At 43.3% G+C, this 25,888-nt stretch overlaps 1 protein-coding gene across 3 annotated transcripts in view; it reads right to left on the bottom strand.

Moving 5' to 3' along the window:
• The window catches only part of LOC108574109, a 49,260-nt gene that overhangs the window by 20,229 nt on the left and 3,143 nt on the right, over positions 1–25,888 (bottom strand). For 2 of the 3 annotated variants that reach the window (XM_017936630.1, XM_017936653.1), the window contains exon 1: positions 3,716–3,940. The exons of the other annotated variant lie outside the window; for it this stretch is intronic. The gene's annotated coding sequence lies outside the window, so the exon portion shown is untranslated. Of the gene's footprint in view, positions 1–3,715; positions 3,941–25,888 lie in introns of those variants that run through there. 3 annotated transcript variants of the gene reach the window in all.

The raw sequence follows: 25,888 nt of genomic DNA, 5'->3' as shown, positions 1-25,888 counted from the left end.
TTTTTTCGCCGACACGACGGTCCGTCGATTCTTGTATCGATACGAGAGAAGGAAAATATAGAGACGCCTCGTGGCTTCGACGAACCTTGACGAAAAGCGACGGAACCGTGTTACATTTGGGAGAAGGAGTTCGTCGATTTCGAAGTGGACGTTTTGGGAGTGTGGGACCAGAGGTTTCACTTGAGGCTGTTACGAAAATTCGAATATTCGAAGAGTCCGATTATTTGAAGTTTTGCAGCATTGAAACGTTACTGTTAAATATGGAAAAGACACTAAAGCGTTTGTAGAGAGATATTACCGTGGGTTAAGCGAACGAAAATCGGAATTATGCAATTTAATGATCGAGAAAATTTGATGAAATGCAAAATCGCCATTTGGGCCACGTGAGACAGTGTTTCAGTATCGAAAGTTTAAAATTGCGTAAGGAAAAAGGAAAAGACACTAAAGCGTTGAAAGAGAGATATTACCGTGGGTTAAGCGAACGAAAATCGGAATTATGCGATTTAATGATCAAGAAAATTTGATGAAATGCAAAATCGCCATTTGGGCCACGTGAGACAGTGTTTCAGTATCGAAAGTTTAAAATTGCGTAAGGAAGAAACACAGAGAATCTCCATAAAACTCCCCTATCGCGCGTATGCAAAGGAGAGAAATTACCGTGGTTACGCGAACGACGGTCGGCGTTTACTTAATTCCAAGGCTGCACGATCCTCCGGTTCTGGCGGTCAAACGAGAGCGAACAGCCCCCGTGCACGCAGATGGAATCGCGATAATATGTAAAACGAGCACCATGAGAGATTGCGTTTCGGGTCTAGAAATAGCCGGTCGAAAAGTCGCACAGGCCTTCTCTCTCGCGGCTTCGCGGAATCTTCCTTGAAGAATTCGTCGCGATGCGAAGAAGTTTTTAGACCTTAACGACCTTCGTCTTCCATCTTGCTTCTCTGGCGGTATATTAAATTCTTTATTAACCTCGTGAAGAGAAATATGGGGAATGGAGATCGGGGAACGGAGCTCTTTGAGACTTGAGAAATAAGAAGAAAAACAGAAAAGAAGTATATTCTTCGATAGAAAATTTCACAAGAGTATTTCTCTCTCAAGGAGAATAAGCTAAAAATTGCTCGAATATTAATTATCACCGGTTAGAACATCCTTTTTTCCACGAAATTATCTCTAACTGGCAGTTCGACGCTGCAACACTTCCCGCTTGTCGTCGGGTTCCATCAAGAAACGGATGAAAAAGGGGGGCACGTTGAATACGATTATCGACACAAAGTGTACAAGAAGAGAGCGAAGGAACAGCTTCGAATTTACCCAGGCGAACTTTTCGATGGATCGACACCTTCGACGTGTTTCCGAGTTCCTAGTGACGTTCAAAGTCTTCCCTCGATAGACCGCTTAAAAGTTCCCTGTACTCTTGGTCGTCTTAAAATATCGTTGAAATAACACCGTGTGACAGGAGAGAACGTCTTCGAACATCTATAATCAGTTTCTGATTAAAGAGAAAAATATATGCTCGAGCTGTAACCAGTGAAAGGAACGTAAGGTTTGATTGATCGCTTCCCAGCTTAAAACAAGCTAATCACTTCCGCTAATAAGCCTTTTTCTTCTAAACAGTGCCCACTCGATCTATCACTATTGACAATACACCGTAAGAAACAGTTTCTCGACTTCCTTCAAAAAACTCCGCGATATATACAACACACTTTTCTCGTCACTTCTAATTCACCTAGAGCACGCGTTTTCCCCTTGAAAATCCATCTTTCCCTCCGTCTGTAATTGTCTCGCTACTCGTTAATCAAGAATGGGACGGAAGTGGAACGATAAGATTCCCCGTAATACACTTCGTTCCGTTTCCATCGAAACAACGGGTGATCTTACTGTCGCAGATCGATAGGGTTCGATAACGGAACGCAATATCAAGGAACGGCACCGATGATCGATCGAACCGAACGTTTTGCAAATAAGCGTGACGTGTCGCGTGCAAACAGGCACGTAAACGCGGTCCACTTTTGCATACGCGGATCAAAGTGTACTCGGGTTTTGTGTAAGTGCGGTGGAAACGATAGGCACGCGAATGCTAGCAGTGTGCACTCGAGCAAAGTTTATTTCGGTTCGTCCTGTAATATTAGACGTGATGCGATCGTGCGAACACAGGATCTAGGAGGCGATGATTGACTATGATTGTGACGAGTAAATATGGTGTTCGAGTAATTTCCACTCTTCGAATTAGACGTTCGAAGGCTTGAATTTCAATGTGAATCTCTTGCGACGCGTCAAAGCTTCTTCAGAAGGTTTGATCTCGATTTGACGGTACAAGAAATCGAGAAACGTTCCCTTTTTCTCTTCAATGAAATTCGGTAGCTTCTAGTGTCTGGTGTGAGCAGCTAAAATACTATTCGTCGGCAATTCATAAAATTGCAAAAGTTACGCAAGTATAAACAGCGCGGGCGGGAATTTAAACTGGCTTTTCTAAGAAACACATCTTCCGACCTGACACTGTGGATAACTCGAAGTTATGAATCGATTCACTTGAAACTTTGCATACATCTTTGGAACAAGTGTCTTTACAGCATCAACTAAAATAACAATTGTAGCTTCGCTGTTGTTTCGTTCGAAACAGTGTCTGATCTCGATGAAAAAATTGAAAATATCAACGACGCTATTTTCGTAATTAAAGACCAATTAGGATAATATACAAGGGCGCGAGGCTGTTGTATTTCTACTCATCGAACTGTTGTTCTTCTCTCGTTCATTAAATTGCGAATTTTCTCTGAAAGAAATTGTCTCATCGACCGCAGAAACTTTCGTTCAATTCTCTCTCAGCAGTTCCGCGGACGAGAAGACCGGGAAAAGTGGTTAGTTTCGAGTTGCGCGGCGGCAACATTCTGAAATTCGAATCGACGCTGAAACGATTATTTCACGATCCATAAATTTCACATCGAGTTCGATGCTATTGTAGGAAAGGTGTCTGACACGTTGGCCGACTCGAACAGAGTTGATCGCCGCCAACGAGATACCGGCTGACTTACGGTCCGATGTATTTCTGGCCGCGGATTCTCCCGTACGCGAAATTGAACCCGCGTATTCGGAGCATGAACCTGTGAATCGGCCTCTGTCGAATCCAGAGACTCGCCATATTTACATCGTACAATCCTTCTTTCTATCTGTTCCGCCCTGTCTAAAATTAACCCGCCGATGTTCGATCTCTGGTGAATTGGTCGAGTTTCTCGGGTCGAATCGGAAAAGCGATACGAACGAGAAAAATAAAAAAAAAATGGATCGAAAAGAGTTTGGAGATAATTGAACGAGAATTGAGTTGATCGATCGAGAGAGAGAGAGAGAGAGGAATTACAAGACGAAATTAATCAGCAAATGAACCGAAACACAAAGAGGCCAAACGTGATCCTCCTTTTCATCGCGATATCCTCTCTCTTCCCTCAAGCACGAACACTTCCTCCATTCAGATATAATAAAATATCTCTGCTACGTGACGCGGCTCCTCTCTCATTCAACCTCGCGCTTTCAAAGGGTTAAAAATAAAGTCGGTCGAGGTACTACCGTCCACTTTTCTAAAATCCACTCTGCAAACATATATACGACGACCAGCCAGAGAGAGAGAGAGAACGCACACAAGGTGAGGAAAATTTGTAGAACAAACTATTCCCCTTTAACCGCGTTAAGGTTTACTTCAATTCTCTTCGAAATTCCAACTCACCGAATTCTAGATCTTCGATTCCTCCTCTCTTATCTCGTTATTTCTAATTCCCGCAATCCTCCTCGTCGGATTCGGCGAACAGACAATCCCAAAATTGGGTTACATCGAACAAACGAAAAACACGAAAAAGAAAGAAACAAGGTGTAGGATGAAAGTTGACGAACGAAATAACGCGATTGGACGTGGAATAAAACGCGTGTGTGCACGGACGAGACGCGTCGCTCGATCGCGCGACACCGACTGAGCCGCGGCACGACAGAAAAGTGGACTTTAAAGCGACAAACACTGTCCCCTCGGCTAAGCTAGTCGATATCTGAACTGTATAACGATCCACATTACCAACTTACATCGTACAATATTATACAATAGAGCTGGTTACGTAACCCGCGGGAAATATCCGATTCTAATTGACAAACTCTTCTAAATACAGAGGACAGAAAAGAAATGATATGTATACATGTATAAACGATGGGGATCAATTTTTCATACAGACAATACCCGGCTTATTTCGGGCTGGAAGGTATCCAATACGCGATCCTGATTGGCATGAGATATTGGCCTTCGGCATGCGATCGCGATACGCTTTCCACAGGCGTCACTGGCCCGGTTATTTTAGGCAGGTGTACATCGTTCGATTCGAGAAAGTTAGACGAGGATTGTACTAGATCGGCGCGATAAAGAATAGAGTGTTTCGACGTCTTGTACACGTTCGTTAGATTTAAGGGAAAGCTACTCTCCTCGCGTGAATTAGAGTTCTGAGAGTCGTTCGCGGATCTTGAAGTTAGGTGGAACCTTCGATCTCCTAGAATTGGTTAACCATTTTAGGACGATAGACAAGTGTGCGCGTTCATAGAACAGTAAAAACGTACAACCGGTAACTCGTATATTTTTGAGCAATGAAAATAGTTCGCTTAGTTATATTTAGTGGAAATGAAATTTTGAAATTATTTCACTTGAAAAAAATTGGAATAGTGACCTAGTTACGTGTTCAGAAATAATCAGTATTTTAATATGGTACGCAGTCCTCCGTCCGCGAAGGGTTGAAAGTGTGTAACAGGAGGGACTGAAGGCTGCGAAAATCTAAATATTCGGTGTATATTAGAATTATTGGAATTATTCCAAGTTTTGCAGCCCTAGTAGGAAACTTAACTACGAACCTGTTAATTCCACGAGTTTCACCGCTGTTCTTTCGCGTTTAGAAATATCGAAGATCCGGCTGGATTTATCAGAAGCTCGAAGATCGATCGAGATAGCATCGAAGACGTCTAACATTTGGTGAGAGACAAAGGGTGTGCTGTACTGGAAGTTTCTCGAACTAGGTGAAACGATAGGTATAAAACTTTTGATCCTATAGCTGTTTGGAAACAGTATTGATCGAGGAATTTATTGCACAGGACGACGAAGCACTTTCCCTAGCTGGAATTGCTTCGAAGATGGCGAAGGATAACAGAAGATACCGGTGAATACGTTTAACGTGTACAGTAGAATTTTACATCGATGTATCAAACCTTCCTCGTTCCGTTACAAAACTTCCAAATATCTTTCACTTTCGACACCGACTTATCGGATGACCTGAAATTTCCCCGCGAAGCGATCGGCAAATTCGACGAAAAAAGGAAGTAAACACTGTACCTGTTCCACAATTCACCTGGATCGCACTCTACGGTCGTCTACGCTCCGGAGAGCAGAGAATCGTTAATGTGCCGAAACCAATAGGTGTTAATTCATCAAACGCACGTGTACAACACCGGTCGATTTCACGCAGAACGGACCATCGGACGTTTCATTGTTCGAGTAAGCGTGCGCGCCGTACAACGCGTGCCGGGGCCGACGCAATTTACGCTACTTACGTAAATCAACGTGAGAATACGCGACGCTCCGACCGAGTCGTAACTCAGGCTGTAATTCGTGAATAATTCGCAGCACGGTTCGATGTCCGTGGTAATTAGCCAGATTTCGAACCTCCGAAACCTACGATTCGTCATTGTGAAAGAAGAAAGGGAGGTAGAAAGAGGTGGACGAGGAAGGGAAGGGTTAAAGGCGTTGGAGAATTTCTCTTGGCGCGAAAGAGGACCACCCCAAGAGAGATCAACACCTTTCGAGGTCATTGAAATTTCCTATTGTCTGCTATTTTTTTTTGTTCGACGCTTGAATCAAGGTACAGGCCCGATGCTCGTGTCACTGGGTCAAGCTGTACCATCCTCCTCCCCCTCCCCTTTCTTCTCTTCCTCGACGATGATGAGATTTAATTCGCGACTCTACGTGTCTCACTTTCTGTGTATACACGTCACTCTGTCCTCTCTCTCCCCTGTGACCGTAATTTCAATGAATCGTCCTCTCTCCGACGACTCTCACTCCCACGTGACGATTAGGCGAAATGGCTGAATTATGACGACGAGGAGGGAGGATCCTGTGTCTACGGTGACCCGACCAGACGTACCGTCGATTTTCATATGGAGAAACTTTCTTTCCGTGCGAAAAATTCTCGACTGGAAAATTTTCATATGTACCTCCTCGATTTCACGAAAACTTCGCTAGCTCGTCTACGGAGAGTATTTCAGAATTCGCGCGTTCCTTTTCTCATCGCATACCGATCCTAACCTTTCCAATCTTTCCACGCGTCCTTTCGCGAAGACCACCTCGAACCACGATGAATTAGGTTAATTCCTACTTGTAACTCTTGAGAATTCCCTCAAGAACACGTGTGTACCTGCCTCGAGTGAAGAAAAGGAAAAGCTCGATTAAGTCATCGTTCTTCCCCGATCGCAAGCAACAATGAACAAAAAACTCTTCTAACAACGTATAATTTAGAGATCGTAATGACCACCGTGGCTACCTTGCATTACCACCCATCACTGTAATCATTCCCGGTAGACAGAGAACTACGAAGTCCACAGGTACCATATTACTGTGAACACATGCTAAAATCGTTCCAAGAAACAAGCAGTGTATCGTTGATTTGTTGCATTCGTCGAACAACCATGTAAATTGTGTCCCATTGTAACGCGGCGAGAAAATCGTTTTTACCCGGCATGGATCTCGCGAAGAAGGAGAAGAGAAGGGAAAGTGGAGGAGATGGTTGAAATTTTGCGCGTTCTGTACGACGATGCGAGTCGTGACGGCCCTTTTGCCATTCCCTAGAGGGTTCCTCGAGTCGATTTAATTATTCCACGAACGGTGAAGGCGCTTTGAGTTTTCCGACAGCGGTCGCGCGTTGCGAACGGAAGAACAGCTCGAGCCAAATATATTTCTGGACGCCAGAAGCGGCTCGACATTATTCTTTCTCCTTTCTTTTCCATCCGCCTCTCGCACACGTTCTTTTCCCTCTTCAAAAAAACCTCTCTCCCTTCCCTTTCAACTCTTCTTCTTTTTCTTCTTCCTCCTTCTTTTTCCGCTTTTCCTCATTTTTCTCCCGTCCTTTCTTCCGTATATTCTTTCCTTTTCTTTCCTTTTTTAATTCTCTCTCTCCCTTTGGTACGCGGTTCCTCGAGACAGAGACACATTCAGCTTCACTCGTCTATTCTCATTCCGTCCTGGCAACCTCGTCGTCGTTCATGACCAGCTGCTCTTGTTGCCGGACAGAGTTAGCCGGCTAATCCGCTATTAATCGAAGCAAATGCCCTGACCTCGCGATCTACTTGCCCGCCCGTTATTATTACTCCCCGGGGGATTTCAAGACCGCACCAGGTTTCTCCTGGAACTCGTTAACCCTCCCCGCTATTTTCTTTCTACACGACCGCGACGTTCCGCTACCGATTCCGCTTCCTCGTTCCGCGTTCTAAGTGCCGGAGAGATACGCGTGCTGTTCTTCTGTAATAATGAAAATATCTCTGTCTCCTTCCCAACTGTCCGCTAATTTTATCCTCTTTGAAACACACTTTCCCTCGCATTTATTCGTCGAATATCAGAGACAAATTTCAAACGGAATATACACTTCGAAATTCTTTTCTCGCGATAATTGAAGGAAAGGGAATTGAAGGGAAAAAAGGGAGGACATTTCTGATTGCGAAAGATTCCGTTTTTGGTATGAAAATAAGCGATTGAATTTCCTCGAGGAAAAACAGAGGAAAAAGAAACACTTCACTTTCCTTCATCGAGAAATCGATACTTCGGATCGTAAGAATGTTAGGAAGAAATTAATGGGAATCGAGCTTTCACTTCCTCGCCTCGAGCAGTTAATAGGAGTTAATGGCTTGGCTATTTATCATGTAATAAAATCAACGAGGATATTGCTACGATGTTTACACAGAGAATTAAATGTTGCGAAGTTTTCACTTCCTTTCCAATAAGGAACTGCCTCTGTCGACCGTCCTTTTTTCTTCCTTTCCTTGCTGTTCTTCCGATAGAATTTGGTCGATTGGGAAACGCGAGGAATTTTCTCGTTACAGGTCACTTCAGAGGAACGCTCGTTTCTCCAACACTCGAGTCTCCAGTTTCGCTTACACGATGCCTTCTTAAGTACATATTCACACGTAGCAACAACGAGTGTAGCTTCTCGATTTCAGCGGATTAATCAGTTCCCGGCACGCGAAGCCTCTTTCTTCTTCGTTTTTCTCATCTTCTTACACTCTCCGCGCCGGGGTATCGCGTCCTCCGCGTTTCAATAATACCGAGAAGTCGAAGCTTATCCTGTCAGTGACGCAACGGCGATCGCCTTATGTAATTCGCGAATCGTGACCCGCGAGATGCGAGCCAGGGATTCTTATCTGGCTAAGGGTCATCGAGTGGGAAAAAAAACAATGTATTAATAGTACACTACGCTTAATTTTCACCGAAGATAGAAAGAGAGAGAGAGATATACTTGGTCTGGATGCTTCGACGATCCGAATGATATTTCGACTACGGCGTCTCTTCGAAGCGAATTTTCATTTTTATCGAGAAGGGTTTTGAAACGTTTCACCTGACGAACAATTGTGCGATGTAGCAGAGACTTTGACGAGTATTCCGGAAATTTTGTAGATTTTTTGGAAGCTTGAAAGGTGAAAGAATTAGACTTGGACGCGAATTATCCAGTTCGCCTAGGATGAACTAATTTTCAATTATAGATTAGCCAATCTAGGAACGAGATTAATTCTCGAAATGACCTAAATTTCTCGACAATTCTTCCAACGTTTCGCGGAATATGGCCCGCTTTTCCTGCTCAATTTTGGTTTCTTCGAATCAAAGGCGCCGCAAAAATCGAACGAGAGAGATACACGTATGTACGAAAGAAATTCCAAGAGGGAGAATAATCACGAAAACCTGTCATTCGCCTGAGCCTTCCGTTTCCACGTTTCTATTCGCGTTTCTAATTTTCGGGCCGCGCCATATATCATCATTCTTGCGTCGTATATCACGGCAACACGCGACGCAGTAGAAGAAAGCGCGTACAACTCGTTGTTTTCCGCGGCTGACATCCTCGCGATCGCCTAACCTACATACTGCACCGTCTAATCATCCGCTAATTGCTGCTCGAACGAGGAAAAGAACAAACGATACCCGTGGACCTACTTCGATTACACTTGGTCGCATCGCCTCGGGTGAAAGCGGTGAAAAAATCGAACGCAACAGGATTCGAAGATCCCCATTTGCAAGTTCGAGAGGCGTAGCATGATCTCGACTCTCCAATAAGAAAAGAAACTTCCTACGCGCGATTCTTCCTTTTTCTACAATTTTCACGATGTTTATTTATTCTTTTACTTTATCGAAAATTTCCTATGGAAGAACGAAGCTCTTTGTTCGTTCGAGGATTCGATTAAGATTGGTTTAGGTGGAAAATAAAACGATACGTGCGAATGTAATTTCTTTATTCGAGATACGGAAGATTTCCTACAATATTTGTAATATATTTTATTCGAAGAATACGACGTTTCTTGTTGACGAACTCGTTGAAACGCAGAACGAAGTAAAAATGTAAAAAATGGGGAGAAAAGAAGAAGAGAGAAATGTAGACTTTTCTCGCCCCACTTGCGCCATTTCGTTGATTCAAGTACGCAACTTATCTGTTACGGTATCTTCGTTAAATAAATCTTAAGTACGACAAATAAATACGTAATTTCTGGTTATCTGGTTTACATAGGACCGTGTAGATTTCTTCGAAAATTATCAAGGAAGCATTCTCCGCGTGCCTAAGCAAGTTCACCGATAAACTGTGAAGTGCACTCACCAGGGAATTCCACTAAATCATGAAAGAACACCACTCTAATCTAAAACTGGTCGTTCCCTGGTCTCTCTTTTCTAAATGGAATATTCTATAAAGGCTTATCGATATTCCGCGTAGGTTGGAATATTCGAAAAATGCCGAATAACCAAGGAGAGTGGACAACACCTCTTCCTAGTTCGCCTAATTGGGAGGCAACGAGGTCGCGCGGACCATTAATTAATCCCACGTGGGTGTGAGTGTGTGCGTATGTCGGCTTTTTGATGCCTGAAAACCAGCTCTTTTTACGTCGTTTATCATCCGCCACCTCTCCACGACGGTCCAACGAGTCGTTAAAAAAGAAAAATAGAAATCGCCCGAGGAGCCTCACGTGGGATATCTGGCCTCGCCTAAACGCGTTTAAAACACGCGAGTGCAACGTTTCCTCACGGATAAACGAGAGAGGAGTCTGTGAACCAGATGATCGATCTCTGAGGATCGAAACTTTCCAATCGTTCGTCCTTTTTTCTTTGAAATATTTTATCCGGTGTAATCGATCGATGAAATTTCTTGTCAGAAATATGTCGATGAGTCGTCATCTCGATCGCTAAGATTAGGCTACGTCTCGAATTTTAACACTTTCTACCTATCGGTCATCGTATCGGTAACGAACGCTAAACTCGGCTGAATTTTTATATCGAACGTACGTGTACCACCAATTGCGAAAGGGTTGAAGCGAATGAAATTAGACGTTACCGTTGAATGGTGAAAATTGTCGAAACTAGTAAAACGAAGTACGAGACGTTCTATTCCTATTCTAACTCGACGTAAGGAAATTTGTTCGAAAGGGGTACGCATAATGGACGAAAAGAAATTTGTTGGATCCAGCCAGGTGTAAACAGGCTAAACACGTTCCATCGCGAGAGTCGTTAGAAAAATTGGTAGAAAAGGTGGCATTTTTCAGGCTAGACCGAGTCGTCTCCGAGTTAACGAGGCTCGGGAAGAGAAAGAAAAAAAAGAACGCGAAGAGAAGCGCACAGGTCGTCTAATCTCGCGCGTGTTCACGGTCACGTGGATCTAAGCCGGTTGGATGAAAAGGGCTTTTTAGCTGGGCCATTGAAAGTGCTCGCGAGTACCGGACCAGTAGGCAGAGTAGTAGCGAGAGAAGAAGAGAGAGAGAAAAAAAGGAGAGCTGGCAAATTGAAGGGGGCAACGGCGCAAATAGACACCCTGGTGCCTCGCGTCTAGCCACTAGCGTGGAGCGATGCCATAGGATGTTTTATTAGCATTTCCGAGAATCTCTATTTGCAACTTCGGCCCGGATGCGAGGGACCAGCTTGGATTCAGCGGAAAACGAGATTTCTGATCCCGCTGCCAGGGGAGATCTTGCATCGAACAGCGATCTGAGTGGACTGATTGACTGATCGAGTTCTCGAGATCAATGGAATATTAAGCAGAGGGATTGATTCCTTCTTTTTTCCTTTTTCTTTTTATTTAGAGTAAGATCGAAGGAAATTGTTGGAATTTCGTTGGAAATTTTGTCGAAGGGTGGGTCCAACGTGGAGTAGATACCTTTTCGATCGACGAGCAGAATATTAAAGGGATTGATTCTTTCTTTCATTTGGACGTACGTCGAAGGCTCTGAGGAATTCCGAGGAGATTTTGCTAGAAAGTTGTCTGTCAAAGATCGAAGAGGAATGGACGAAGAAACCGCAATGTTTAAAAAACGGCGAAGCTTTTCTGTTTCTCGAAAAAATTCTTTGCAAAATGATATTTCAAGTTTCACGAGGGATAAGCTAGGTAAAATTTCGTCGACTGAAATCGCGATTTTAACAGCTTGATATCTGAAATATCGCAATACACTAATGTAGATAGACGGCGGTGACGAGGAGAGGACGATCTCGAGGAAGAAATTTTGCAGAAAAGTGTCCGCAGAGGTGAACTGGGGCGTCGAAATGGCGAAACGACACGCGAAATGAAAACTAGTCGGGGAGGAATTTTCCGTGGAATCTAATTGACGAAGTGGGACAGAAATTATCGCGGTCGCGCGGACCACGTCGACGAATACGAACGTTCGAATTACGGAAACGCGGCCTCCGTTTGCCCTCACCGATAGGTGGGCTCGTGTTTATGAATGAGACGCATTATGCATGTATCAGGTGGCGCGATTTATGCGCGGTGTCGCCGCCGTGGCCACCTCTCACTGTCACTGAAACGGAAAAAAATCTGCTCGTTCTTGTTGCCTACGTTGTTACTAACGGTGACACCGAAACGAAACAGAAAGAAGAAACAAAAATGGTAACGTCTTTGTAATTCATTACAGAAGAATCACTTGACCCTTCGAATACCGAATGCATATTAATTACTTACGCAACGCACAGTACGCCTCATAACTCGCTTCGTCGTTTAAAAATTAAACAACACTCCTTCTGTTCTGCCTTTCGGAAAAGTGTTTTTCTTTTCCGATTTCCGATTGGAAACGTTCACGATACAGCAAAAGTTCCTTCTTTCTGTAATCAAAAATTCCATTCGACGAAACAGCGATCGAGAGACGTTCACGTATTGCAGATTGCAAAATTCTGAACTTTCGAAAGGTAAGCTCGATCAACTTTTACCATATACTTACACCTCGAACTTCCCACTTACCTACTGAAAAACACTCTGTACAGGTAACTTTACAGAAGAGCGAATAAAAAATCCTACACATGTGTTGGTAAAGAAGATCGACGAAAGATTTTCAACGGAGATACGCGAGTAGGAGAAATGAAATTAAAAAAAGAAAAAATTGTTGATAAAAAGTGAACGAACTGATTAAGGATCAACGAAAGGATGAAAGACGACGCATCGGGGACTGGCTGGCTCCGGCGTGAACATGAAAACCGTCGTCTATTCCCCAAGGCGAATGTTTTGCGTGGAGTGTGCGAGTGGGAAACCAGGCCGAAAAATCGTAGAGCAAGCTACAAGGGGAGCATTGAGGGGCTAGCCGACGCGAAAGGAAGCGACAAGAGGGAAAGCTAATAACCGCGGAGGATCAAGTCCCGTGATTAATGCCCCTCTAAACGACACACCGACTCGATCGTAGATGTAATCGGTCGGCGAACCGGATGTAACGGGTCTACCGCGGCCTGGAGGAGCTTCGAGGCATCGATCGATTCGAAAATGCAGGCACGTGCAATTGTACGCGTTTCGCAAGCGTAAACGTAAACGCGTGGGTCGTGGCTGAACAGACAGGACCACGAACCTACTGCTCTCTGTCTTTCTCTACTCTTTCTGCCCGTAAATATGGCCGTCGTTAATTCGACTGGTGTCCAGTTTGGTGGTGAATCATTCATTCTTACGGAATAAGAGACATTTGGATGAATTTGTCATTGAGAAAAGGACAGATTCCTCTTTTATCGGTACGTAGAATTTTTTGAATTCGTGAAAATGAGGGAAATAAGGCGTTTGCAGCTGGATCGTTATTTCTGAGTTAGGAAAATTCTACATTGGATGGAGAATTTCAATAGGAAAGAAGTAATTTTCAAAGTAAATTAAGTATCAAACTTACACGCCAATTTACCTACCAATTTTTCATGGATCTACAGTTGGGGGAGTTCCCTTAACACCTAATATCGAACATTAATTATATCTGCAACAACTGAAACGCTACCGAGCCGTTATTCTGTGTGTCTCCTAAAGGAGACAAAGGGAAGAAAAATAAGTTTTCTACGCGTTTCAGTCGCGTGTGCACAGGTAGAGAGATTTATTTAAGAAAAACCTTAAGCGTCCGGCGTTAGGGGAACTCCCTCTACTGTTGCATTGATCAATGGCAATTTACTTCGTTTCCATAGATTTGAACGGTATAGAAAATTGATCGATACACTTCTAGAAATTCTTGGGCAAAACTTGCGATCTATAGCGATACGAAACTTCACCTTTCGAAAGTTCAATTACCAAACGGAATGTTGCACGGGTAATTGATCGAACGAAGGGAGCTTGTATCCGCAGAATTTGCTGAACTGGAAAAATCCTTCCTTCCGCGTTGCATCGAACGTTCAAACGGGGGAAAAACAAAAAAAGAAGAGGCATTTGTTACTGAACTTAAGCGAACTCGTGTGGATGATGCTCGAAAACGCGAATCGCTCTTCTGAAGCTTTTCCGAAGAGACGTCGTAACGACGAGGAGACGATAGGGCAGCAACGTGTACACGGTATCGTACGTGGACCAGCGCTCAGTGACCCTAATAACCTCGTTGGCTGTTCCCGACGATCAATTAATTACCACCTAATTGGCGTTGAAGCGCCGGTATCGTCGCGATAAACCTGTAACGGTGTAAGCGACCGGCGGGCCTGTCCCCTCGTCGTCGTTTTAACGAAAACCATCGGCGTCCAGGCGCTTTTTCCGTAACGTGTAATCATCTCAGACGATGTATGGAGTTCGGTAGGTAGCTATATCGGGTTAGAGTGTTATTAATATCGAGAAATAACGAGAGAGTGTGAGCGTCGATTGGGAAAATATAGAGAGAAAAGAATGGAAAGGTATTTCTTTATCGGAGTACGTTTACCATTTGACGGTAAAACTATCGCGAGTTATTCTACTCTCGAGAGTGACATTTATCGGTCTGCTTACACGCTACTGAGAGTGCCGGCGGAGAGTTGAACACACAATTTCAGAGTACTCTCGAGAACTCTCAGATGGAAAGGTGTACTCTTAGTGGTATCGAGGGAACGTCGAAGCGGTTACATTATTCTCAAGGGAAGAAGATATCGAAAATTTCAAAATTTCCACGAAATCTCTATATGAAGATGGACACAATTTCAAAGTACTCTCGAGAACTCTCAGGTGGAAAGGTGTACTCTTAGTGGTATCGAGGGAACGTCGAAGCGGTTACATTATTCTCAAGGGAAGAAGATATCGCAGATTTCAAAATTTCCACGAAATCTCTATATGAAGATGGACACAATTTCAAAGTACTCTCGAGAACTCTCAGATGGAAAGGTGTACTCTTAGTGGTATCGAGGGAACGTCGAAGCGGTTACATTATTCTCAAAGGAAGAAGATATCGAAGATACCAAAATTTTGCACGACATCTCTATACTCGAATCGAAGGAAAAATGTGATAGTTGAAATTTCCAAAAAAACGAAGATACCGTATGAAAGGGTTGCCTGAAAAATCGACGAGGTATCCGACTCGAAGGGAAAACACCGGTGCAGGTTCTGCCCCCGAAAAGAGAGACTCTCCCTTTCGTGTTCCCGCGGGCAACGTGCGGCGTGGCCACGCGGTCTCATTGCCAAATATGGCTGGCCGCGGTATTCTTAGCACTGCTCGACCGCGAACGACACTAGCCGGAGCCGGCCGAGCGGACCGCTCCGTTCCTCTCCGCGGACAGGGAGACGACTGCCTCGAGGGATCCTCCTAACACGATAGAACACGCGAACGAACCATACTAAACGGATACAGAAGACGAGAAACGGGGGCTGGTGAAACGATAGGTAGCATCGGACGAGGAAGAAGAAGAAGAAAAGGGGTGTATGCACGTAACGCGACAGAAATTGCCACTGTTATCCGAACAGGTTGGATAAGAGAAGTTTATGGACTAAGATTAGCTACTGATCATCTGTGAAATGATAATGATAACTTGTCTTTTTGTCTTAGTAAAAGTTGCGCCCATCGACTCAAGGCCAATTTACCAACATATTCGTCTATGTTACTATCCTATTTTAGATTAACATGTGTCAATTGCACAAGTGACTGTAAAGGAAAATTTAGAAAAAATCTGTAATGTAGGAGGAATCGTGCTTGTCGGTACAATAATTCATCTGTTGAATAAGATTTCGTTTGGACTTATAAATTACGACATTCTCTTCCACTTGACTTGACGCTGTGCGGAACGCTACGATAGGTGTACGATTATGCAGAAACGACAGTGGGAAGTTGAAGACGAAAGCGTCGAGAAATAAAGAAGGAAAACAGAGATAAAACGGAGTATTTGTTGGACCGAAGTTAACGCGGAGAATCGATTCACAATTCCCGTGGACAAATAATCGCGAAGGAGAACTATACTTGGTACGTTAGCGCCCTTCCAGAGCGCCCTTTAACCCTTTCGCGACTAGCGCCGGTTATATCCGGCGTCCGCTAAATGCTTCACACTGGCTAGCGCCGGTTATATCCGGCATTCCACTAATTGTAAGCGCGTCGCCTCGACAACTCGAAGTGAAGATTTATTTTAAAATACAGAACAAGGCCTCGACAACATTCCCTTTATCCAATACATCCTTAAGTCCTCTGCTGTTCCAACGAAATCCTCTAAGATTATACACGGACACACTGGGAGCCCCAAAAACGCGAGGCACTCATGGTGTGCACCAATGGCACGACGATCCGTTAGTGGCGTATTGATGTCTCGTTCCGCCGTCGCGAAAGGGTTGAGACGTGAATTCGAACAAACAAGACCCTGGATCGGTCAAGAAAGAGAGGAATGAAATAAAAGGGCCGATATTTTCTTTCCCAAGCAAGTCCCTCTCTGAATAATCGATATTTCAATCGAGCATCCTGCAAACTCTGTTCCATTTCGTGCTCTCTATTCTCCGATCGTCCGTGTAACAGAATAAGTATCGGCAGACTTGTTAGAAACCGTAAATTGTCCAAGTAAACAAGAAGAGAATTTTGGCAAAACTCGAGACAAACACGGGAGAAAAAGTTCTTGTGAAGCTGTACGCAAGAAACGTGTCTAATTCGGAAACCGAGAGGGGAGGAATATTTAATAACGATCGAGTCGGACACGGATCAGCCGCTGAAGAGACGCCAGGAACTCATGTTATTTTAAGATCTGTTCGCGACATTGCAGCGTCTCCACAAACTGCACATACAGTAGAACCGTGCAACGGAATCGTCGGTTTCGACGAATGTCCAGAACGAAAATTATAAATTTGCCTCCGGATCGATTCGATTCGCAAGAGGTCTCGATATGTACAACAACTTAGTTAAAGTTCAAAGGATATACTTTCTTCGTGGTCGTCGTGGTCTTAACACAGGGTTGGCGCGCCCACCTTTCGATTTCTGGGTCAGGTCAGAAGGGTGTGGTGAATACTTCGAGTTGCTGATCGCTCGATGATTTATCGAAACGAGGCTGCAATTTCATTAGACGGAGGGAAACCTTCGACGGTGGTGATCACCGGTTTTGCTCGACGTTTCTTTCCGCGGAAAGGCGCGCCTTTTTTTCCCACCAAAGACCGCTTTTCTGCTCGAGAGTCCTTCGCTCGTCGATCCTCGCCGCGGGATAATTGCACAGGCTAGTCTGTTAAACAGCTGTTTCCCTCGTTTCCGATGACAGTGGATCTTAATCTTCTTTAAATTACATATACAGATCGGTGAAACTTGTTGCGAGAATTAACCCTTTGCACACTCCTTTGTCGAGTGTGACTCGACGTCAATTTTATTCACAGGTACTCCTACACTACCGGCCAAAAGTTTGGAATCACCTCCCATTTTCATCAGTACTGAATCTCCCACTAATTTTTCATAGACTTGATATTGATATTGTGGAGATAAATAGCAATTTACCTCATATCGATTGATTTGAATGATACAAAATTCGTTAAAAAATTCTTAAAGCTGCTGACTTTTTTCTGGGAATTTTTCTGTAACTTGCAATGCACAGTGATTCCAAACTTTTTGCCGGTGGTGTATGTCGACAGTTTTAAACTGCCAGTTTAAATATGTATTATATTTCGTAAGATTGTTTTTATACTCAGATGAGCAACATTACATGCATGTGACCATTTTTTGTAAAAAAAAGAAGTGCAATTGTTACAGAAAAGTGTCATATATGTAACGAAGCAATTGTTTACATTTCTTCCTATCAACCAACTGTCCTTCGAAGTACATTTTACTAACCTTACCACGCCCCGGTCAAATGACCGGATTTAAAACTTCAATTTAAAACCATGCACCAGTTTTCCCCTGTATTTTCTTAAAAACAGAAGTATGTAATTTTTCTTTTTTTGTTTCCTATATTAAATTGACAATCACCTGCATTCCTTCCGGAAGAAATACGATTATTTCGTAAGCGGCCATTTGCCCGGATAAGTGTCGGTACGGTTAGTGTTAAATAAAATTAAAGAGTTATTGGAAAGATAATGAAAAAAGAATTCAGAGTGCACAGGGTTAACGAAGAAATTCTCCGTTAGAAGAGAACATCTCCGAAGACTCTTTAACCCTTCAAACATAATTCCCGAGTGAACGTCTGTTGCGTGTGGCGAAACAATCGAAATCATTTCGAAAGCAACCCGCGGGACCAAGTTATCGTTCGTCTATATAGGTCGAAAGTTTACCAAAAATCATCCTGCACTCCTCGAGCGTAACTTCAAAGCAAGATCCCGTTTCTTCTCGATCGAAAGATTCAACAAGCATCGGTAAAAAGAAAAGGGAGAAAACAAGGAGCAAAGATGGAGGGAAAAAGGAGGAACGGAGGCGGAAATAAGCGAGATGGTGAAGATCGTCGCGGCGAAGAAGCAAAGGGAAAAAAGCGTAGGAAAAGGAGGATGGTGTAGAGGAGGTCTGGGCCATATAAACGGCAGTGAGAGTGAATGGATCGATGAGACCGTCTCGACGCAACGGCAGCCATCGCCAAAACGTCTCGTGGGCCAAAATGTGAGCGTTCGTCGATCTTTTTCGGATTAGCCTGGCTCTAATTTGCCAAATTGCGCTCAATGAGCCTCTTTAAATCGCGAAACCAGCCTCTTTACGAACCACTTTTTCACGCTTCAACGAGAAACATTTTTAGCCTGGCGATGAATGGGCCACGCTCGAAGGAAACTTTCAACGAGCCTGTTTTTTCTTTTACCTCAGAAGATAAATTACTCGTAACGAGTATTTCAAAATTACTTCGTACGGTAATTTCTTCCATCGGGATTCGTAGAATTTCACATTTCCTCTTAACACATTAAGGACCGCTCACGAGTTTTCTCGTGTTTCGCGCCCCGTCTGTTACGGACGGATCACGAGACAAACCCGTGTTTTCTACACGTTGTCTTTAGATGTCAATTACTTTGATACATTGTATCTACTTTGTCCATTTAAGTGTTTACATCAATAGTCAATGTATTAACCGTTTTCGTCTCATCCCATTGGTGGAAACCGTACAGGTCAAGCTATGAAAGACTGTATAAATGCACGAACCCGAAATAAAAACAGCTTAGTCTCAGAGAAAATCCGACACGTTGCATTGCGTTTTGGTGATTCGAATAGTCTTCGTCTTCGAAGCGAATCAAGATATATATATATATGTAAATTTTGTATGGTTCCTCTTCATAGAGAAAAATCTTTCACGCAATATCATACTTTAAAAAAGTACTAGAAACTTTGGTAAAATTGATTTTTAAATAAAATTTTATGATAATTATTAAAAACCAATTTTTTTTAATAATTGTCTAAAATACATCCTATTTTACAATTTCTAAAAATTTCGTAAAAATTTATTTTTTAAGTAAAAAAGTTATGATAATTATTAAAGAACATAATTTTTTTTCAATAACACCTAAGATGCATCCTATTTTACAATTTCTGAAAGTTTCATAAAAATTGCTTCGTAAATAAAAAAGTAGTGAGGATTTTAGTAACGTGCAAGCTTGCCCAAAAACGTGCGGTCCTAGGCGTATGTCTTATAGATTTCTTAGCAGTCCTTAATGTGTTAACGAGCGAACAGCAGTAACTTGGAAATCTCGAGTGAATTCGGGGAAAAGTTTCAGAAAAGCTTAAAATAGTTCTTTCTAGCCAAAAATCTTGAAACAGGACTCGAGGAACATGAGACAGCAAGTGAACTACCATAATTCAACGGTTAATCAGCAGTTTCGAATCAAATTTTCTTATCACCCCTTCCTTTCACGTATTTTTCCTATTTTCGCGAATTACTTCTCGCTAATTTTTTTCCATTTAAACCCTTTTAGGGTGTCGAATGGACGTAAAAGAACCACGCGTGAGTTTTCCAGCCGCGTGTAAAGTTGGATGAAAACGAACGATATTCCTACTCGAGATTGATGTAACGCGTGTTCCGTTGTACGTTCTCGCGTGTGCGTCAGAGTGAAGACCTTAGAAGACGGTGCGCTGTCAGTTGCCGCGATTATGAGCTATGCTTACTGCCAATTTATCTCGTGTCGCGATCACAATGCTCTTCTTCTTGCACACTTGGGGTTGTTGACCTAGCCGAGATAGATACCGTGTTTCGCATTATAGTTTTTCATCGCTTCCCGACATTTAACCGTCTCGTTTTACACAAGGTTCGACGTAGTTCAAGGATGTCTACGACTGTCTATGCAGTTTGTCGTAATAATTGCCGAAAAGTTCGACAAGAGAAACACGTGTACTGTATTCGTGTTGTTACGAACCGCAATACGTTAATCATCCGTCTTCTCGAGTCGAACCCGAGATAGGGGACTCAGGTGGTGCACGGTATTAAACTATGTATTTGAGAACGTGTACAGAGCGCGAAATGTCTGAGCTTACTTGTAGAAGAATTGTGTGTCGTGTCGCGTGGTGTTCGCTGTTTCGTACCGTGCTCTTATTTACTCGGTTGTAAGGCGTCACGGTCTTTTTTCAACCCAATCTGGAATGGGACGAACATTGTAACGAATATATTTAGCGTGGTTGTTGTTCGGTTATGAGTTGCTTTATCGTGGAGCCGTGGTTCGGCTTCTTGTTACAAGGTTCCTTTCTTGACTGATTCTACGTTAAACGGGGCTGCCTATATATATTTTTCCGTAGCTGTAGGTTCGAGGGAAGGGCCAATCAACGCCTTTCGCGAGTTTCTATCGACAGGTAAAGACCGGCGTCGCAGGTCAACGTGGAGGGTCTAGGTTCGCTATTTTATAAACTACGTGTGTGTTGTGATTGGTGGTGGAAGTTTTTCGGGTGTGTTTGGGGTGTGTCTGGTGGTGGTGCGAAAGTGGAGAATTTGTTCTTACATTTGTTATATCGCTTGGTGATGTCGAAGGTCTGTTTATTGCCTTAGGTCACGTGGTGTTCAGGTGTGAGAGACCTCGCTAAGACCTCGCTTTTTAGGACGTGCTGGTCTATCGGGAATACCGACGTATTGTTCGGCTAACCCAAGCGACGTTTGTTACACATGCGACAGTGTTAACCTTTCGAGTGCTGTGGACGCATATATGCGTCCGGCGAAAGCTGTCGGTGTGGACTATGGGCGCATATAGGGTAATTGCGGGAGAAGCGGACCAGGCAAGTATTTCCTACATTATCCGCCAGATATGGAAGAAAACACCGAGAGCCACGCTCGATCCCTTTGCGTAAAACAAAAGAATGCTGACGCGTTCCACATATGGCGGATGATGTAGGAAATACTTGCCCTGGTCCATCTCTCCCGGAATTACCCTGTAACTAGCATGATTCAGCTCTGATACCGTTCCGATACTAACTCAAGACTACCTTAGAATCTATCGCGAATATTCCCATAAAATGAAATTTGAACGACCGTAAAAATTCTAAATAGAAAAATCGAAATTTCCAATTTTCCCAAGAATCGTTAACCCCTTAACGTATGATTTCTTTTCTGACTGTGCATCTAAGCGTCGGCCATTTTGTTTCCGTACCGAATCAGGTAACGAAAGCTCTGTTACAGATTAATTACGTTTAGTAATCTTCAGTCTTACGAATTAAAACGAAAATTAGGATTACAATTAATTTTTCATAGCGATACAACTATTTCTCTCACATCTCAACCAGAATTTTTGTCACGAGTCTGACAGGTTGCTCTACGTTAAGGGGTTAAAACACCTCTGCGAACGAACTAACGACGCCAGTTTCAATCACAAACTTCATTTTCCAATTTCAATTAACGCGATTTATTCTCGCCTCTGTTATCTAAAGCTGTTGCACAAAGTGGAAACACTTCGAATTTTCCTTCTTATCATCTCGTCGGTTTGCTTTCCAGTGTTTCGCACAATGCACAATTCCAACCGCTTAATTGCTCGCGTTGCTTAATTACTCGCTAAACGTTGATTGTTCGAAAGGAGGTCAAATTGATTTCGCTCTTTCGCGTTTTCTTCAGTTCACAAGTGGAAACACGCTTCTTCTCGTATCTCGGTTTTTTCTTCTTTTTTTTAACGCGTTCGTTCGTAAACGTCAACGAAGGATGTTACGGAATCGGTTGATTCGAAAGAGTTGACTTCACAACACGGGGAATTCGAGGGACTTCGTCGAAGGAAACCGGTGAGATGACAAGTTGCGAACCTTCGAGAATGCGATTGATGATGATGCGTTCGTTGTACACACGCGGTGATACACTATCGCTCTAAAGTCGGGAATTACCCGTTTGTTATCCTGTAAATTGCACAGTGACATCGTTGGACCGAAACAATTTCAGATAAAGGTCGCATCGAGTATAGCAAATTTCCACGAGTTTCTCATTGTTCCTCGCGCTAATTCACGAGACTGCTGTTCAATTTTTCCTACTTTTTCGTGTTATTTTATTTTATTTTATTCCATTAGAATTTTTCTCAGGGACCAAAAATAATAGTTATTTTAAAAATCGCTGAACTCAGATTTTAAGCCATTTATGAATTTAAATCACTGATTTGAGAATTTAACGTGACTGCAAAATTTTAATTTTCAAACGTTTTAATTGCAATGTAAATGACGAAAATCTTTTTGGTTTTTAGTAGCCTACATCGAACATGAAAAATTTCTTTTTGTTACCGATAAGAAATGTTAATGAAAATTTTTTCGTTGTTTCTGATAATTATCAATAGTGCAATTTTGTTATTTCTGATGATTACCTATAGTGCAATTATTTACACTAATCTAATTTCGCACTAATTAGAAAAATTTTCCGTCGCCCATATTGGTTATCAGTGACAAAAGAAAAACTGTCAATTCAATCGAGAAGATAACTGCTTTACTGTAACTTTTTTGCATTAAAGTTACAACAGCTGTGGTTTCTTTTTAAATTAATCCTGAGTTCTTCTCTTGGTTCGTTTAAAAAAACTGTCCTCTTGCGGAAAAAGGTATGAAAAGATCGTTCTTCCTCTTGAGAGAAACATAAAAAGAAACATTGTTCTTCAGTAAGAATAACAAACAGCGAATATTTAAATAGGGCGAATGATTACATAAAGCTTCATGTTTTATTCCGAAGCCTACATTATCAGAAAGTAAATTTTGGAGCCGTGGTTCGGCTTCTTGTTACAAGGTTCCTTTCTTGACTGATTCTACGTTAAACGGGGCTGCCTATATATATTTTTCCGTAGCTGTAGGTTCGAGGAAAGGGCCAATCAACGCCTTTCGCGAGTTTCTATCGACAGGTAAAGACCGGCGTCGCAGGTCAACGTGGGGGGTCTAGGTTCACTATTTTATAAACTACGTGTGTGTTGTGATTGGTGGTGGAAGTTTTTCAGGTGTGTTTGGGGTGTGTCTGGTGGTGGTGCGAAAGTGGAGAATTTGTTCTTACATTTGTTATATCACTTGGTGATGTCGAAGGTCTGTTTATTGCCTTAGGTCACGTGGTGTTCAGGTATGAGAGACCTCGCTAAGACCTTGCTTTTTAGGACGTGCTGGTCTATCGGGAATACCGACGTATTGTTCGGCTAACCCAAGCGACGTTTGTTACACATGCGACAGTGTTAACCTTTCGAGTGCTGTGGACGCATATATGCGTCCGGCGAAAGCTGTCGGTGTGGACTATGGGCGCATATAGGGTAATTGCGGGAGAAGCGGACCAGGCAAGTATTTCCTACATTATCCGCCAGATATGGAAGAAAACACCGAGAGCCACGCTCGATCCCTTTGCGTAAAACAAAAGAATGCTGACGCGTTCCACATATGGCGGATGATGTAGGAAATACTTGCCTGGTCCGTCTCTCCCGGAATTACCCTATGCGTTTGTCAATTTTTTCGATCCCCCGTGGATGAATACGAAGAATACACGTGTGTTGTTTAATTTCGTGTAAAAGAATTACAATACTAACTTGTTAGTTGCGCCTTGTACAGTCAATCGACAGAGTTCGCACTAGGAAAAAAGTACTCCGTCCATACGGAGAGCTTCAGCAAAGGGTTGAAGACCTGTTTGAACAGAATTTTATCATAGAACGTGGAAAAACTATATTTCGATCGGGTGTGTCCACTAAACGATCCTGACACGTGGAATAAATTGGCAAACGCTATCGATCGTCCCGTAAAATTGTAGCTCGCCTCTGCGGTAGCTAAATGGGAACACAGCCTATGTCTTTACACTGTAACGCCATTGTGCCGCGTTACAATACCTCTTTATGAGACGACGCGGTCACAAAGTGACGGAGGAAGCAACGATACGTCTTCGTTGCATCGTTCTGCAAATATTGCCCCTTCGGTTTCCCCATGATTAGCCGAACTATCAAGCAAACCATCCCGAACGGAGTTCCGTAAAGCGGATAAAGCGTGCGAGGCGGGTGAAAAGCGAGAATATTTCTCGCTCGAGGACTCGACGTGGAAAAGGAAGAAACGAGGTTCGTGCAGAAAGTAGAAGGCGCACGCGTGCAAAATGGCGCGATTCGGAGGACCCTTTGATCTAGAAAGTCCGTGGGAACTCGAGCAGAACCGTTCGCTTTCGCGATTTCTATTCTCGTTTGTTCGCACGAACGCGAGAAAAAAGGGAAAGAAAGAAAAATTCGGCGAATATAACAACAAACACCTGACGAACAACGGCGATACAAGTTGCTCGAAAGAGCTCGAGGATGTAAGATTTGTCCCAGGCAATTCCTCCTCGGTCGAGTCGATGACATAATCGGCCAAGTGTGCGCATGCAAATGAAACACGCACAGCTCTCTGCCCACGGAAGCGTCGCTATTAATGCAACGCGATTGTTGCAAAACTGAGGGGAAAAAAGGGATCTGAAGACGTGAAGTATGCGTGTGCATGTGTAAACGTGATTGAACGACGTGCACGCGCTTATTGCGCAATCCTACCGAAGCTGAGATCACCGTAATCCGTGTTCATCTTCCTTCGGGCTATTGCGAAGGCCGTGTACGATTGCTGCTTCTCTCGCGTACAACCGTCGAAATATCAGGGTAGGCAAACACCCGAAGAAGGGGAAACAAAAGGGGTAGATTGAAGGGCTGTTTCATCGGGCGGCATAAGGAAGACCGGGAGAACGTTGGAATCCTCTAACATTGATAACGGGGACACTGGCTTGTATTCAAGAGAAATTTTCCAATTTTTCCTTCTTTCTGTCCAGCCCTTTCGCCTCGTATTCAGATCGATGCAAACGAAATATCTGCGAGAACAGAATATTCTTTCGAAAGAAAAGATCCCAATCGCGAAATGAATCACGTAGAAAAGAAGGATTTCGAGCGGATAGAAAATTCCTCTTTCGAAGAGGTGAGAGAGCGACACCGAGGAAGTTATTCGACGACTAGTGATCTAAACACATCTCCTGCGGTGGATTTCGGCAGTTGGTATGACCTAAAAATTAGCGTAAATTTGACGAAAGGTGCTTAGACACCCGTTCCTCCGTAACAAGCCACGCTTGCCTCTCGCTCTTGAGTAGCTCGCTCAGCGTTTTCGTGACTCGAGTGGCTCCACACGAGCTTTTCAGACGCGAACTTTCAGCCGTTCAGAGCAAAGTGTACGCCTGTGGCACGAGGTAGAGACGGAGAGTGGGAACAAATCTGTGCACCGAGCAGCATCGGTGGAGGAAAAGAAGGGAAAAGGAAGGAGGAAAAGTGGGTCGTAAGAGGGATTCCTTAACCACCCTTGATTTGCAGCCACTTCTCAGCTAATTGACTCGACTCCAGACACCGCTTTCACCCTCGAATCGCATCGAGGATCGTACAAAACGTGCTTTCCAAATTTCTCAGACACCCTCGAGCCTACTTTTCTTCTTTTTGCGTTTTTTTTTCTTTCCGTCACAGTGTCGATATAAATTTATCGTCCAATCTTAGTAGTTTTCCGATAACGAAATTCTGAACTTGAGGCAAACAGTGATAGGAATCATTCACTCTTCCTTCACACTTCGATCTTTCACCTTTTTTTTTTTTTTTACGTGGGGAGATCCTCAATGGACGCCTCGCCCCCCGGGGGAGGGGGAGGGGGT

This window comes from Habropoda laboriosa, unplaced genomic scaffold (genome assembly GCF_001263275.1).
Source record: "Habropoda laboriosa isolate 0110345459 unplaced genomic scaffold, ASM126327v1 scaffold20, whole genome shotgun sequence".
Taxonomy (NCBI): Eukaryota; Metazoa; Arthropoda; class Insecta; order Hymenoptera; family Apidae; genus Habropoda; species Habropoda laboriosa.
This window is presented reverse-complemented; position numbering and strand designations above follow the sequence as displayed.